The 16,832-nt window shown below is 43.5% G+C and overlaps 1 long non-coding RNA gene across 1 annotated transcript; it reads right to left on the bottom strand.

Annotated features, from left to right (window-relative positions):
- Positions 1 to 7,671: 7,671 nt before the first annotated feature.
- LOC131820567 (uncharacterized) lies at positions 7,672 to 9,476 on the bottom strand. Its single transcript, XR_009349700.1, has 3 exons — positions 9,117 to 9,476; positions 8,931 to 9,039; positions 7,672 to 8,075 (listed from the first exon to the last, which is right to left on the bottom strand). It is a non-coding gene; the product is annotated as an uncharacterized LOC131820567 (long non-coding RNA).
- Positions 9,477 to 16,832: the final 7,356 nt, after the last annotated feature.

Raw genomic sequence — 16,832 nt, 5'->3', positions numbered from 1 at the left:
TCTCAGATAAAGCAGAATAATGTGGCACACCACAACAGAAGTGACGCTTTTCGCTTTTCGAGAAGGGAATGGCCATTCAAGTGCTGATCATATAAGGTGAGGGCTGAGTTAGCCACTAGGTTGGGGGGTTTTTGGAGTTAACAGGCTCGGAATTTGGGGATGAAGAATGGCTTGGAGTGGGCTGTGAGCAGAAGGGGACAGAAGCAGAATCAGCAGTTGCAGACAACTCATGTTTTGATGTAAAGTGGAGTGTGGACAGAGCTGAGTGGGTGAGCTAAGGGAGGATTTTAACTCAAGGAGACCAGGCAGCATGGTCATACACAGATTGGAATATTCCATTAGAAGGGGACAGATACATGCTGTCAAGAGAAGTGGCTTAGTGCACACCTGAAACCTGACTGGGCAGGCGGGAAGGAGTGAGAACTTGGACTCGTGAAAGCTTCATCTCAGGTAGGCACAGGGACAGTCCCGGTTCCTGTGTCAAGAAGGAAGATGCTGTTTTAACTCATTTATGGAAATACTTACTGTACCCTGATTACTTACAAGGCACTGTTTTAGGTCCTCGGGAGTAAAACAGGGATCAAGACAGGACCCGGGGACGCCTGGGTGGCTCAGTTGGTTAAGCAGCTGCCTTCGGCTCAGGTCATGATCCCAGCGTCCTGGGATCGAGTCCCACATCCGGCTCCTTACTCTGCGGGGAGCCTGCTTCTCCCTCTGACTCTGCCTTCCACTCTGTCTGCCTATGCTCGCTCTCGCTCGCTCTCTCTCTGACAAAAAAAAAAAAAAAAAAAAAAAGACAGGACCCGAATCTTTGTAACCTGGGAGCTTGGGTTCTGGAAGTGAACATGTGTGAATGCAGGTAGCTCCCTAGATTTGGTATTGGGCAAAATGAGATTTTCTTTTAACAGCTGCCACTTTCCCCATGAAGGCCTGAGATGGGGAAGAGAGGAAGGGGTGTTGGAAACATCCCTGAGGACAGTGGGAGAGTGGACCAGGAAGTGCAGTCAGAACTGTGGGTCGGCTGGAGTCTTTGGTCATAACTTGTTGCCTGGATGCAAGCAAAGAGACCAAATTTCAAAATATCCCTACAGGGAGCTGGGAAAAAAAGCTCCCCTGTCCTTTTTATATGCCCAGTGGGTGGCTTCCTTGGAGGGATCTGTCCCCATTCCCTTCCACCCGAAATGGAGAAGAGCCTGTCTTCAAGGAGCAGTGGGGGGAGAAGTAAGCCAGACCATCCTTCAGCCCTTCCGAATCAAGTGCTCATAGTCTGATGTCATCGAAAATCTATTTTGAGTAAAGTGTAAGTTATCTTGAAATTACCCTCACTGTGTTGCCTAAACCATACATCAATTACAGAGACCAGAGCTCCTTTATCATATCCTATATGTGAAGGCAGTACAGTACCCTGTCTGAGGATTCCAGAGACACGGATTTCTCTGGGGTCTCGGCTGGCTGGCGTGTCCTCCTTGGCCTGCAGTTTGTTCAGCTGTAAGACGAGTGATTTAAGATCCAGTTATGCCAAAAACATGGTTATTATTATTCACATCCCTTAGCATTCTTAGGAAAGAGTTCTCCGGGTCACAAACCTACTAATTGTTGAGTTTATGAGATAACGGTGTTTAGTTCACGTACGCGGTAACGGGACTTTCAAACAGGGTTTTTTAAGTTTCAGAAACTAGAGTGATCTTGATGGATTTTCGCCATGTCCACACCCCATTCTAATTTTATATTTGAAAATGTTACTTACTCAAAACTCTTTAAAACAACTCACTTTTTGAGGTCGATTTATTTTTTAAAGAAAGCATATCCCTTTGGTGAGTAGAAAATTGATAATTGATTTGACGAGATTTACTTTAAAATATAATGAAAACAGAGCAGTGTTTATTAAATTCTAGCTGTGTAGGATTGCTGTGAAAACAGCCTCAAAACTGTTCTCCCCTTTTAAGAAGTGTGATTAATGAATACTATTAGGTAAGGGTGAAGAGTCGTAAGCACCAAGTCAAGTCTTTCTGTGTGATGGAATCAAAAGGATTTAAAGAGAATTTTGAGCACTTCCTTACCACCCTTCTCTGGGAAATACTTTAAGCAACAGAAGGTTAACTACTGCTGTTTCTCGACTATCAGTGTAAAACAGAAATATGAACAGGTCTTGAAGGCATCTGTGTACCTACATGTATGCAGAGAGACTCCACCTCGTTATAAAGGTTTCTGTCAACACCGCCCCCCACTCCGCCGCTGCCGCCGCCAACACCAAGATAGTGACCAGCATTACCCACATCAGTATTTTTTTTTAAAGATTTTATTTATTGGGGCTCCTGGGTGGCTCAGTGGGTTAAAGCCCCTGCCTTCGGCTCAGGTCATGATCTCAGGGTCCTGGGATCGAGCCCCGCATCGCATCGGGCTCTCTGCTCAGTAGGGAGCCTGCTTTCCCCTCTCTCTCTGCCTGCCTCCCTACCTACTTGTGATTGCTCTCTGTCAAATAAATTTAAAAAAAAAATTTTATTTGACACACAGAGAGTACGAATGGGGAGGGGGCGGGGAGCAGCAGGCAGAGAGAGAGCGGAAGCAGGCTCCCGCTTAGCGAGCAGCCCAACGTGGGGCTCCATCCCAGGACCCTGGGCTGACCTGAACTGAAGGCAGACGCTTAACCACTCAACCATCTGAGCCACCTGGGTGCCCTACCTGCATCAGTATTAAAGTAACTGACGTTATCCTGACTCCCCTAAGTTTCTGGTCACCTCATTTATTCTTAATCTCAGGATAAAAAAAACCTGCAGCTTCTCCGACGCTACTCAGTGAGCCGAGAGAGCTGTCCCAGGTGGGGTTGTCCGTAGTTGCTTTTGAGCCCGGCATTACAGCCTGGGGGGAAAAAATCCTTAAGATTTTCCATGTAATTTCCTCAGCTGCTCACTGGCTAGTGGATTCTTGATTTGGCAATCTTCACTTAAAAAAAAATTTCAAATTTCCTTATGAATTAGATAACACCGACATGTCCTGATCCCGAAGGCCTGAGATTTGGGGAGTTGCAGTGTGTTTTGGGCCTTGTGCGCCCACACGCACTAAAGCAGTCTTTCTCATTTTAATTGCATTAGATACAAATTTGTCCTGCCTTCTTGGATACGTCCTTCAATCCTTTTCGACATAAATGAAGATTTGAGATCTTCATCTTTTGACTTGGCACCCGGTTTATGTACGGGGACGCCCTCCCATTTTGCCCCAGCGTGGAGGGCTGCTACCTCTCTACCGGCCTCAGACTAGTTCTTTTTAAAATAAATGTGGCTGCTTTTAATGAGTTCTGTTTTTCGTTGCTTCTAAAACTGCCTGCCTAGCCCCGGAAAAGCATTTGGTCAAATTTGCGTCTAGCTTAAAAATAAATACATTCTAAGAGAGGATCCAGTCCTCCAGTGGCAATGTATGATTTAGGTTTTTTATTTTTTTAAGATTTTATTCATTTATTTGACAGACAGAGATCACAAGTAGACAGAGAGAAAGGCAGAGAGAGAGGAAGGCAAGCAGGCTCCCTGCCGAGCAAACAAAAGAGCCGGATGCAGGACTTGATTCCAGAACCCTGGGATCATGACCTGAACTGAAGGCAGAGGCTTAACCCACTGAGCCACCCAGGCGCCCCAATTTTGTTTTTTTAAATATGTGGGTTTCCTCTCCTGATTCTGACTGTTCAGATGGCAGTGTTTTGTTACATTCTTGCTTTGAACAGCAAAAATGAATTACTTTGACCAGAGTCTTTTGTTTATGTAGTACATTAATTTTAGAAACTTCCCACATAGAAGCAAAGGTGTTTGGCCAGCCAGCTTGTTTGCTCTCCAAAGATTCAGGGTTTAGATCCGTGATACAGGATTGTGCCCTCAGTGGGAAGTAAGGGTTTGGATACAGACAGAAGAACCTGCTGTTAGGCTTATCGGGGATGTAGAATTAGGTAGTACTTGGCACTACCAAGCCTTGAAGACAGATTTTTACTGCACTTCCAGCCCTTTCTGAGACATGGTAAATCCTTCAACTGTCGGAAATTTCTCCCTCTGATCTTTACGGTGCATTTTGCTTTTTGGTTATAAATTTGCATTTCTCACCAACTTGAAAAAAATCAGTTCTCACAGATTAAAAAAAGAGATTATATACACTGTAGCAAAATAGTGACTGAAAAGTTACTCAGCTTTGACTACAAAATGTTTATAGTAGCTTTGGCTTTGAATTTATGATGCTTGAGTATCACACTGAAAGTTTTCTACATCTCCATCAGTTTAGTGTTATTTTGGAGAAATTCTGGCTAAATGTGAAGTGCAGTTTAGTAAAACAGACAATCTAGAACTTTCCTGATTCCACAATGGAAAAGAAACTTTCCATGCTAGTTAAGAGAGGAAAATATAGAAGGGTGTAAGTTATTTTTTCTTCTTTAAGTCTTTGTTAAAATGCATCTGAAATTAATTAGGTTTCTCTTTCCAATGGAGATCAAATGCTTAATTATCTGGGATTGAGAGATTTTAAAACTTTTATACATTATTTTCATGTCATTTGAAAATATGAAAACAAGACTGAGCCTTTGAAACTAACATGAGTGAGTTTAGGATCTTGGTAAAGCATTTTTGTAAAGAAGCACTTTAAGGGTCAGAGGTGGTGGTACCTGCTTACATAACCAGTGGTTAACTCCATGAGGTGCAAAATAGTAGCTCCGGGTACTACTTTATGTGAGAGGTTAAGGTAGGGAAATTGCTGGGGTAGTTTGCTTGTTTTTGTTTTTTACCAGAACATGAATCTTTGTTTTACTCCTCACGCTCCACTGAAAACCATCCTCCTGAGGGAACAAGAACCCAAATATTGTGCTATGAAAGAGAATGTTAGCACACAATCATTGGTAAATAATTCCCAGACAGGAACTAGAGGTCATTTGTTTCCTTGCTGTCCTTGTCCATTTTCCCACTGCCTTGCCTCATCCTGACCTTTGACATTAATATGACAATTCCAGGATAATGTAGGTAGGCAGAAAGAGTAATTCGCAAAAGCATACCCTAGAACTGGAACATTCCTGTGGTGACCAGCCAACATGTCTGCCTCGCGGGGACATTATATTCCAATCCAGAGTTTCCTAAAGTGTTCAGTGGGTCCTGGAATGCTCTTCTGTCCCCCAAAGCTAGGGTATGTGGCCTGTGATACCCCTACTCTTAGAGATTCATGATAGAGGTCCTGAGAAATCTTGCCACATTTTGCCCATAATGGCTCTTTGTACTCTGAGGAAGTAGGCAGGCTTTCCAACTTTTTGAGACTACTGCCCTATTTCGGGTGAGGATGCTGTATAGGGAGTTACACCCCAGCCCCTCTTTCCCATAAGCCTCCATATTCTTTTTTTTTTTTTTTAAGGATTTTATTTATTTATTTAAGAGAGAGACAGTGAGAGAGAGCATGAGCGAGGAGAAGGTCAGAGGGAGAAGCAGACTCTCCATGGAGCTGGGAGCCTGATGTGGGACTCGATCCCGGAACTCCAGGATCATGACCTGAGCCGAAGGCAGTCGTCCAACCCACTGAGCCACCCAGGCGTCCCAAGCCTCCGTATTCTTGATACCGCTGGTACCTCTGTTCAAAGGCCTCAGGGACAAGGCCTTGTACCTTCTTTCTGTCTGTTAGGCAGTACTCCGCAGTCAGGTGGAGGAAGGGTTTTAAGCCTTCCTGAATGAATCTGATACAACAAATAACAATATTGTTCAAGTCAGAATTGTCCATCAAATGTAATTGGGTTATGTAGCCCTATTAGCTCAACCTCGAAAGTATTGTGCTCAGTTTCTCGATTGGTAAAATTGGCCTAGATTTCTGAGGTACAAAGGAGCTATATAGCTTTCATGTTTGATCAGAGAAATTCCAGAAGAGACCCCTGTTAATAATCTTGTACCTGTTTCTGGGAAGAACAGGAAATATAAAGAGTAAGTTTTAATAAAGATATGAACCCAAACCACATTTTAGTATTACCATTTGAGTCAATGATGGAAGAACTGACCTCTGGGGAAAATTTGGTGCTCCCAGTGGGCTCTGACATTTATTAGGATGTACTGTCGTGATACCCCTTTGGCTTTAGAAACTATAAAGATCAAGTAAACTGTTGTCCTTGGAGATTTTTATTGTTATTTCAAAGTAATATAATCCGTTTCTGTAAAATGCATTTACTGAAAAGGCAGAATTTCTTAACCAATGTCATGGTCAAAAATTTCTGTGAAAGGGTACGGAAATACTTTCTGTAGATAGAATCAAAATCTGAATTGTGTACAAGGCACAGAGCCTCTGGAGAAAAGGGGTGGTCCGTTGCCCAAGACTTACAACTTCAGGCAGTAACTGGCAGAGTTCCAAATTTACCATTTCTAGCACCATTGAGTTGAGAGAGTAGGAAATCTTTTTATTTGTTTCACCTTGTTATTAGTTGGGGTCTTTGGAAAGCTCAATAGCCATGAAGAATAAGGTAAGTACCTTATTCCTGGAACCAGAACCAATTCTGACTTGAACAATATTGTTATTTGTTGTATCAGATTCATTCAGGAAGGCTTAAACCCCTTCCTCCACCTGACTGACGGGTACTGCCTAACAGACAGAAAGAAGGTACAAGGCCTTGTCCCTGAGGCCTTTGAACAGTGGTACCAGCGGGATCAAGAATACAGAGGCTTATGGGGAAAGAGGGGCTGGGGTGTAACTCCCTATACAGCAGTAACCGATGGGCTGGCCTCTATATACTGAGAAGCAACAGGCTTCCTGTCAGTCTCTAGAAATGGGTTTGGTAAAGCTATTTTGAGAATAGTTTGTTTATTCAGAAGCGAACAAAGTATTGAGTTCAAGGGTGGGTGATCGGCAAAAGGAAAATCTCCCTTTTCACAATCATGCTCGTTTTACATGAAGAAAGAAAGAAAGAAAAGAAAAGAAAGAAAGAAAGAAAAGGAAGAAGAAAAGAAGAAAGAAAGAAAGAAAAGAAAAGAATAGAAAAAAAGAAAAGGAAGAAGAAAGAACGAAAGAAAGAAAGAAAGAAAAGAAAAAGAGAAAGAAAGAAAGAGAAAAAAAGGAAAGGAAAGGAAGAAAAGAAAGGGAGGGAAGAAGGAAAAAAAGGGTAAGAGGGAAGGGAAAGGAAAAGAAAAAAGAAAAAAAAAAAGAGCAAAGCCCTCTCCCTACCACCATCATGCTGTGGAACATCATGCCAAGTTTTTTTTCCAAACTGCTGAAGTGCCATAAATTCTTCTAAAACATTGAAAAAGCACCAGCTTTTTACTCCCATTGTTTCATGATAGTCTTGAAGGCCGTGCTAGGTAAGAGAGCAATTCATTTGGCTGCCTCAAATTTTTTAAGTTTTGGGGGAATCTTTGGGGAATATTTGAACCTGGGGAACACCCGAAATACCGGTATTGGGAAACCTTTCACAAAGTGCATAAAACGCACTCGCAAATCTTTGTCATGCTTTACACAGTTTTCCTTATCTTTAATAAATTATCAATCTTATAATGTTTTAAGCAGTTGTGCACTAGTAATCGTAATACTCACAGTTCAGAAAGTTTTTAACGTAGAGGCATATTTTTGTTGCAAAGAAGTAGAAGAGGGTAGCCAAGCAATCCTTAAGCATGAAGAATGCATCATTAGGGTACTATTTTGTGGGGGAAGTGGAATGGATGTATAATTTCAGGGAGAAAACAGTGTTAAACTCTTTTTTTAAATTTTTTTTTAAAGATTTTATTTATTTATTTGACAGAGAGAGATCACAAGTAGACGGAGAGGCAGGCAGAGAGAGAGATAGAGGGAAGCAGGCTCCCTGCTGAGTAGAGCCCCCGATGCAGGACTCGATCCCAGGACCCTGAGATCATGACCTGAGCTGAAGGCAGCTGCTTAACCCACTGAGCCACTCAGGCACCCAACGGTGTTAAACTCTTATCTGTTGATGCCTTTACATGCATAATGTTTATATTCCATTGACTTTGAGTAATGATAATGGCTTTATTTTAAAATGGCGGTATGGGGCATCTGGCTGGCTCAGTCGGTCCGGCGGGAGACTGTTGAACTTGAGGTCCTGATTTCCAGCCCCACAATGGGCATAGAGCTTCCTAAATAAATAAATAATAAATAAAATGCTGATATAGATAATATGCCAGAATTTATATTTTTTGCACACATGTAAGCTTATGACGGAACATTTTAGAGGTCAGGTTCTGTGTCTGAGAGGATACACGGTTTTTCCAAAAACATTTAGTAGATGTGAGAGCAAAACCAGAAATCATTGACAGACATAATCCATTCAGTCCATTGGCCTTGACCCCTCTCGCTTCAAATACTTCATCTCGCTTTAGCCTCAGACTTTGTGATTACCAGAATCTTCACCTGCTACCAAAGGGCCGTTCTTGATTTTCAGCATCCTACCCTCTGACCACCACCTCCTGTCATTCTGGCTCCTTCCTTTCTCTACTCTGACTCGAGCTCCCCTTCAGCACCAGGACCTCCAAAATCCTCCCGCCGAACCTTCCCACTCCCTCACCTTCTCAGGTTGGCTTTGGCCCCTTTACCTGACTCAGACTCCAGGGCCCATCACACCTCCAGTGTTCACACACATTCTCGACTCCTTTGCTTCTTTACCCTCAACCCTGTCTACACCCAGCTCAGCCCACTTGGCTTCTGCAGCCCGAGGGGCCGGAAGGAGGTTAGCGGGGCCTCACAGACCTCCTCCAATCTGTAGCCCCCTTCTCAATCTGGGGACCCCTGTTCTGCTCTTGCTGCCCTGCAAATGTGCAGTGGCTTCTGCCCTCTACACTCACAAGTGGATTAATTCACTTCTTTTTTCACTGGCAACAACAAGGTTCATCGGAGTTCTCCAGCCGCTCTTTCTACAGAACTGAGCTCTCTTGGCCTGCCTGCCTTCCATCGCCTTCCAGGGCAGGGCTCTCTGTTCTAGAAGCCCCACCCACCTGCACATGGGGACTTCGCTGCCATGGTTACGCCTTCTGGTCCAAATGACCCCCGCCTGCCCCTTCCACTGGACTTCCTACTGGCATATAATGTTGCAGCATTTCCCATCTTAAAAACAAGAAGGAAAAAATAGTGACAGCAGCAGTCCTACGTCCTCCCCCAACTCGTGTCCCATTTTCACTCACCTGTGGGGTGAAACTCCCCAAAGGGCTTGACTCTCTTCCCTTCCATTCTCTTCAGAACAGCTTTGTCTCCAGCATTCCAAGGAAACTGGCTTCGCATTGTCCACTTCAATTGTTAGTTCTCTATCCTTATTGTTCCAAATGCCAGCACTGGACACAAATGGTCACTCTTTCTTAAAACATTTTGTCTCTTTTCACTCGGCCTCCAGGGTACAGAGTGCACTTGCTCGCGCATCCCCGCCGACCTCACACATTGTTCCAGCTCATTCTATTTTGCTGAATGTGCTCCTTCTTCCTGTCCTCCGAGGCTGGAGTGTCCCAGGCGGAGGCTTCTGAAGGACACTGATGAATGTTCCCTGCAGAATCTCAGCCTGTCTGGTGGCTTTAAACTCCTTGTGTACTTGGATGGCTCCCAAATGTGTACGATCAACCCAACCCACATCTCAGCTCGCCTAGCCCTCCGCCCTCCTGCCCTTTGCCTGTCTGATGGCCATCTCAAATGAAATACCTTAGCCCTTAGTCTTTGTACTCCCCAACCCCCATGACGTGGCCACCAGCCTGTTCTTTCCTTGTCTTTCTCTTTGTAGTAAAGGGCAGTTCCATCTTTCAGTTGCTTGGGCCAAAAATCTTGGAGTCATCCTTGGTTCCTTTAGTTCTCTTACACTCCCAGACAAATCTGTCTGCAAATCCCATCAGTGTGACCTTCAAGATATATTAAGTGGCTTGCTACTCTGCTGATCTTTACCTCATCTAGACCATCGTCAATCACTTCTGTCAGAACTGTTGTAATGACTTCCCAACCAATCTTCCTGTTTCTACCCATGTCCATATGTGTATTTTCTTTTTTTTTTTTTAAGATTTTATTTATTTATTTGACAGAGATCACAAGTAGACAGAGAGAGAGGAGGAAGCAGGCTCCCTGCTGAGCAGAGAGCCCGATTCAGGACTTGATCGCAGGACCCCGAGACCATGACCTGAGCTGGCAGAGGCTTAACCCACTGAGCCACCCAGGTGCCCCATGTGTGTATTTTCAACAAAGCCGCTAAAGAGATTCAGCAAATCAGTCTCTCCTCTGCTAAACGTCCTTCAGTGGATGCCCAAATTAGAGTAAAATCCAAAATCTTTACAGTGGCCTAAAAGGCCGCATTTCATCAGGCTCTGCGTGTTGACTTCTCCTAGCACTCGCCTTCAGTTCACTCTATTCCAGCCATATCAGATTGGCCACCTTGCTGTGCCCTGAACATATCTATCACTTCAGCCACAGGGCCTTTGCACTTACTCTTCCCTCTGGCCTGCAGTGTTCTGCTCTCAAATTTCCATTTCATTTTCTCCCTCCATCACTCCACAAATACCTATTTTATGTTGTAGAATGCCCTGTGTTCCTCTACTAAAATTCTTACCCAACTCCATCCAGGTTAGAAGAAAGACCATAATTTATGACATTCTAACTAAAGAATGATTATCTATCCCAGTGGTGCCTCTAAAAGAATAAAAATATTTAAAAAATAAAATAAAAAATAAAAAAAGAACGATTATCTGACCTTAGCCTTCTCGCCAGAATTTTAATATCATTAGTCCTGCTAATATGGTATTAATCCAAACAAATCTTGAGTTTCTGGAAATTTGAGATTGCATACGAACACAATTCAAAAAGAACACCAATGAAAGGAAAAAGTGTTCCAATGATGCATTATCTCCCCCTTTCCCTTTAATTTTTCTTCAGATCATATAGCTACTTGACTGTCTTCTCCCACTAAAATGTAAGCTCCTTGGGAACTGGGACCATGTCTTGCTCACAGCTATATTTTGAGTGCCTAGAACAGGGCAAACACACTATATGTCCTTAATAAATATGATAAATATGTTTTTGCAAGAATGTCATAAAATTTTGCTAACCTAGGCCAGCATCTTTGGTCTTTAACCATATCATCCCTTTTCAATAGACCTCTTTTCTTGGAATGAAGATGATGAATGGAACCAGTACTTGTCCATATTACTGACTGATCAATGGATCTGCCAGGGATCTACTTCTCAGCACACTAAGGGAACACTGAGGTTGTGTCTTTTCTCTAAAATTAAAAACTGATGCATTTAGTTCATGTTTGGGGAGCAAACATGTTTGGAAGGAAAACACAAGAACATTTTTGGTTCCAAAGCAAGACATAAAATACCAAGTTGAGTAGAGGAAATGAGAAATTAATTTTAATAATGCCTAATTCTTTTTAAAAAAATATTTTTTTTATTTATTTGACACAGAGAGATCACAAGGAGGCAGAGAGGCAGGCAGAGAGAGAGAGAGAGGAAGCAGGCTCCCTGCCGAGCAGAGAGCCCGATGCAGGACTCGATCCCAGGACTCTGAGATCATGACCTGAGCCGAAGGCAGAGACTTAACCCACTGAGCCACCTAGGTGCCCAATAATGCTTAATTCTTTATGGAATAGTACATAGCACAAGCCTGTTATAAAGGCATTACATGGACAGTCACTATCACAAAACACCAACTGTGCACTGGACAGTTGGGTCTGAATAAAGGAAGACAGAGCTCACTGAATTTTACTTGAACCTACTATGACTGCAAAAACAAATTTGTCAGATTCTGTAACAATCAAGCCATACACACAGGACTTGCTGTTTATCCCCTGGGAAAGATGAAGGGTCAACTTATTACCCTTGATTTCCTGTGTCAAATTGTAGAAAACCATCCTCTGCTATCCAGACATCAAAACTGTATTACTTCCATCAGGGAGACCCTTCCCAGATTCTGTCTTTGTCAGTATACAAATGCTCTCCTTTTCAGGGTGTTGTTCTTTGCCTAAACAAGTCGAAGACAAAACAGCAAATGTACAAGGTCATAGATAGATTAGAAAAATAATGTTCAAGATGCTACATCCCAGGAAAATACTGATTGGCCAGTCTTGTATGATTTGGGGAAAGAGCGGTATAGAAATAGCAAATATTTGGCCGGAGTGGAGGAGTTAGGGACCCACGCCAGACATGGCTAAGTTTTTCCTGGCATTCTTTACTGCTGACCTCTGGTGACCTCAAAAAAGTCTTCTCAACACACACCTTTAAGGAGCTACCATCAGTTGATTGACTTTAGCTCTGAAGATCAAACCTATTTGCTTTTGCAGTTCTAATGGACCTTTAGACATTCTTTACAGCAGGCATTCTGCTTTCTGATCACAGTTCTAAACAGATCATTTTGTAAAATTTCAAAACAAGTTATTTCAGCAACTCATTCCAGACTGGATTACACAGGATCCATAAAGAGAATGTACCTTTCTGTTTGCTGGATTCCCAAACTGGGGTTTTTCAAACTCTTTCTTAGTTTGTAGTAGAGGACCTCGGAATTTTCGGGCTACATTGAGTTGAGAAAGCAGGGACAAGTGCTTCTAGATTAGGTCCTGTGCTAAGCATATAACAGAGGCTCGTCATCAACAGATTGTAAAGGGAGGGCTGTGCATGGCTTCCCCGAAGTCATTATCTGCCCTCCCAGTTGGGGCTCCAAAGACATACTATACTGGTGGTGAGGCATTCTAAAGAAGTTGGCAGCGTTCCTACTCGCTTTTCAAACACTCCACATTGTCCTTGACCTTTGTGGTGCTCGACAGTATCTCCATTTCTTGCTGTTGTCTGATTTTGCCTTCACGGAAATCGCATTCCATTTGTTTTCATGTCTAGGACCCTTTTCTTGTGTGGATTAGTCCTTCTCTGTCTCCTTAACTGGGAAAGTCACCAGATGCTGAGCCGTGGCCGTCTGTTTCTCTCCACCCTCCCTTCTCAGTCCTTACAGTTTCACCCATCACCCTGCAGATGGACATCACCAGCCCTTAGCCCGATAAACCAAGCCTTCTCAGTCCCATTGAGCTAGTTGATGCTCTCAGATGGCGCAGTACCAGCTCGCAGCAACCCATCTTTGCTCTGACTGGCTCAGGTCCCTCCCAATTTCCATGTCAGCTAAACTCTCCCCGTGTCACTTCCATCCACTTACCCTCCACTACAGATGTCTTGCTGCCAATGCCATGGGAGGTAAAAAAGAAAAAACAAACAAACAAAAAAACAAAACAAAACAAAAAAACTTCTAACCTTGAAGTCCCAGAAAGCCAATGGATTCTTTGCTCAAAGAAGGGGAGAAGCTGTGAACCATGGAGACAGCAGTCTTTCAACAAGCTTTCTTTTTTTTTTTTTTTTTAATTTTTTAAAAATTTTTTATTTATTTGACAGACAGAGATCACAAACAGGCAGAGAGGCAGGCAGAGAGAGAGGAGGAGAAGCAGGCTCCCTGACAAGCAGAGAGCCCGATACAGGGTTCGATCCCAGGACCCTGGGATCATGACCTGAGCTGAAGGCAGAGGTTTTAACCCACTGAGCCACCCAGGCACCCCTCAACAAGCTTTCAAACAGAGATGCATGTCTCTGTGCTGGTCATCCTGCCCTAGACAAATGTATGTTATATATCACGTTGTATTATTACATATTAGATATTACAATTTATACATTTTACATTATTTTCCTTCTTTTTAAAGTGTTGGTCCCACTTTTCTCTTTGAATATTCTTCTTACATGATCTAACGTTTCAATAAATTTGAGATTCGTTTGAATTAAGACCACATGATCGGCATGACCTAATATTCGAACCTAGATAGATACGGAAAGGAGGGATTTGATGGGGCCAGCGGAACTTAGGACCATCTGAGCGCACTTTATACAGATCTTTTGGGATTGCTCTGGAATCGTGGCAAAGCCTTAGAACAGCTTGGAGGGAAAGATAGGGTGAGAAATGGTTGAAAAATAGGTGGGAACTTGCTGGAGGCTCTTGTCAATCCCACCTGTTACCAAGAACGTGCATTCCCATGTCCCCTCTGCCACAGACTAAGGGTCTGCCCTTGTGGGATAGCTGGGACTGGGGAATGTAATAAGTGTCATCCACGTAGCAAGATCACTTAGCTATAGAGTCATGCTCTCCCCCAGCTTATTAATAATAAGGCTGGCATTTCACCTGCTCCTTATTTCTCTGTTAGTTCACGCGTGTGGGGGAATACAAGGAAAGGTGCTATTTATTCCCCTCCGAAACCTTGCACATTTAGTTAGCAATTAGTCCTCAATAAATAGTTGTTGAGTGATTAAGGAACTTTGCCGTTGTGCAAATTCTTTCCACCCTACTTTGTTTGTCTTGGTCCAGCGTAGGACCCTGTTGAATTTCAATCTGAAAAGTCACATGAGAAGCTTGGGCCTGGGTTAGTATCTCTGGTAAGAGAGAAAAAGCCCATTGGCTGGTTTGCCAGATTTCTTGCACATATCTTGTCCCAGGGTCAGGTGAGGTATATTAGGATAGCTCTTTCCTTGAGGAACATATTGCTTTGTTCTCGTTGGTTAGTGTATTTGACCTCATCTGGCTGGGAGTGACTCTGGGATGACTTTCAGCTAGCACCTTTGAGAATGCAATTTCATTTTGGACAAGACATTCATAATCTTCTCATCTCTCCCGAGGAGAAACTAATAAACACCCAGAGACTTTGTATGGGGCTGTTATTGAAATGTTTCCTTTTTCTCTTTCAGCTTATTTTCCAGTTGTCTTTTTCTTTAGTTTTCCTATCCCTTGGAGTCCAAAAAGCTGACATGATCCAGAGGATAAAGGAGATTGACTGAAAGAGGCCCATCTACTCCCAGGGGCCTGTCCACGCAGCCTGGAATTTCCAGAACCAGGCCGATAGCAAGCCACAGGTGTGGATATAGTAAGTTAACTTACAACAACCCACCACCCACCCAGGAATAGGAAGGATGACTCCAACACCTTTATCTCAAAAATGGTGTTGATACTTGCCAAGCCCACACTCAAAGACCCTCAAAGTAAAGGGCTGACTTGATGGGAGTTCACGCTTAGTGGGAGGATCCTCAGCTTGTAATTTCCCATCTCACTCCTACCCTAGTTTTCTTCCTAAATTTGGAGGAAGCCACTTGTTTCTTCCTTCCAGAAACAGATGACCGATCTGTTTCTCCGATTCCCTGTTCCCAAGGGACTTAAAATTCTCAAGATGGAATTTGGGGTCCACAAGTGGTCTTCACAGAAGTAATGACAGGAAGACTCACTGCCCAGAGGTCATCGAATATGTCAATTTAAAAGAGTTTGGAATGGGGCACCTGGGTGGCTCAGTGGGTTAAGCCGCTGCCTTCGGCTCAGGTCATGATCTCAGAGTCCTGGGATCGAGCCCCGCATCGGGCTCTTTGCTCAGCAGGGAGCCTGCTTCCCTCTCTCTCTCTGCCTGCCTCTCTGCCTACTTGTGATCTCTGTCTGTCAAATAAATAAATAAAATCTAAAAAAAATAAAAATAAAAATAAAAGAGTTTGGAATGTTTTCCCACCTGAGAAAGAGGATCACCGTAAGAAAAGAATATTTACATGGTGCCCAAGCATCACCACCCACATTGTTAACTGCCTTCAGAGGAAAACATACCAGGTCAGTGGAAAGGTCTGGCCATCAGTACCTTTTATTTATTTATTTATTTATAAAAGATTTTATTTATTTATCTGACAGAGGTCACAAATAGGCAGAGAGTCAGGCAGAGAGAGAGGGGGAAGCAGACTCCCTGCTGAGCAGAGAGCCCGATGTGGGGCTCGATCCCAGGATCCTGGGATCATGACCTGAGCCAAAGGCAGAGGCTTAACCCACTGAGCCACCCAGGAGCCCCTGGCTCCTTAATCAAACCCATTACTAATAGTGAGACAGTTCACTGTTCCATGCCTTGTGGTATGGTGTAGTCTGAAATACCCAACATCAACTACGAATATTTTTGTCAAAATGTTAAATCTAAATCAAATCAAATGTCTCCAGAGCTAACATCTAGAGGGAATAGAACAAGTTAAATTACAACATAAGGAAGCAATCAGAAAAATCCAGAATGTGAGATAACTGGCACAGACAGTCCAAAAAGCCAGAGTTTTAGGAGGAAAGGAGGGGGCGGGGCAGGGAGTTGAGCACACAGGGGTAGTAGTTCTGGGAGAACAAAGACATGTACTCAGATGTAACCTGTGAACCTTGAATGGATCTTGGTTTGAACAAAAACAGCTATAAAAGACATCTTGGAAACAAATGGGGGAAATTTGACCCTAATTGAATATAGGATGACATAATGAAATTATCATTAATTTCCTTAGATGTGATAATGACATTGTGATTCCATAGAGAATATCAGATGATCCCCACCAGCCAGGTCAAGGCCCTCCTCTTTCCAATTAAGGGGAAGGCATCTGGTTTTGGACACCTAGCATCTTTGTTGGCTGGGTCCAGGCAGCTCATCAGTGTGATTCTCTATGGGGTGCCCGGATGCTGACCCGGAGCCTATCTAGAAACCGGGAATCTTTTGCAATGGCACGAGACTGGAAAAGCCCGTGGTCAAGGAACATGTTTAATGAGGAACCCGAGCTGGTACCCTGTTAGAGAACAGGGCCACCCTATTCCTCAGCGGAGCTAACTGCAACAGCGTTGAGGGGCGCTCCCAGTAGCAGATGAGTTTCTGCTCTGGTGTCAGTGACACCCCACCTCAAAAGAGGAAGGCGATAAGGAGAACTGAGCAGAAGGTTTGTAATTTGTTTCCCTCCTTAGGATATGTTGCAAATAGGTTTCAACCCCTAGAGACTGAAGATAACTGGGAAAGCAGGTTCTCAGTAACAGGACAGAGCTAATGAGTCTGCTGTGTTCCGCCTACAGCCTAGTTCTTT

This window comes from Mustela lutreola, chromosome 18 (genome assembly GCF_030435805.1).
Source record: "Mustela lutreola isolate mMusLut2 chromosome 18, mMusLut2.pri, whole genome shotgun sequence".
Lineage (NCBI taxonomy): Eukaryota > Metazoa > Chordata > Mammalia > Carnivora > Mustelidae > Mustela > Mustela lutreola.
The sequence above is the reverse complement of the archived record's forward strand: the minus strand, read 5'-3'. Positions and strand labels throughout refer to the sequence as shown.